Raw genomic sequence first — 355 nt, 5'->3', positions numbered from 1 at the left:
TGTGTGTGTGTGTGTGTGTGTGTGTGTGTGTGTGTGTGTGTGTGTGTGTTTTCAGTGGGTGGCCAGAGCAGTTTATTCTGTTTGGAACAAACACATGGACAATGAAGAAGTTAGTTATGCTGCAGTAGCATTGTGGCTTGCAACTGGAATTCATTGTTAATTACATCATAATGATATGAAATGTAAAAGCTCACCTGGTTTTTCAGCTGCAGGCTATTTCCATCCCTATAACAACATTGATATTGGATGAACCTGCTACTCCCCCCAAAATTGTTTTTGAATGGAAATTGCCATCTGCCAACTCCTGGTGCAAGATGGAGCTCAAAACCAGGCTCAGGCTCATTACACCCCCCCC

At 43.4% G+C, this 355-nt stretch overlaps 1 protein-coding gene across 3 annotated transcripts in view; it reads left to right on the top strand.

The window, feature by feature from the left end:
- The window catches only part of tll1 (tolloid-like 1), a 56,003-nt gene that overhangs the window by 33,734 nt on the left and 21,914 nt on the right, over window positions 1–355 (top strand). The window lies entirely within an intron of this gene.

Source organism: Etheostoma spectabile, chromosome 2, assembly GCF_008692095.1.
Source record: "Etheostoma spectabile isolate EspeVRDwgs_2016 chromosome 2, UIUC_Espe_1.0, whole genome shotgun sequence".
NCBI classification, from domain to species: Eukaryota; Metazoa; Chordata; class Actinopteri; order Perciformes; family Percidae; genus Etheostoma; species Etheostoma spectabile.
The sequence above is the reverse complement of the archived record's forward strand: the minus strand, read 5'-3'. Positions and strand labels throughout refer to the sequence as shown.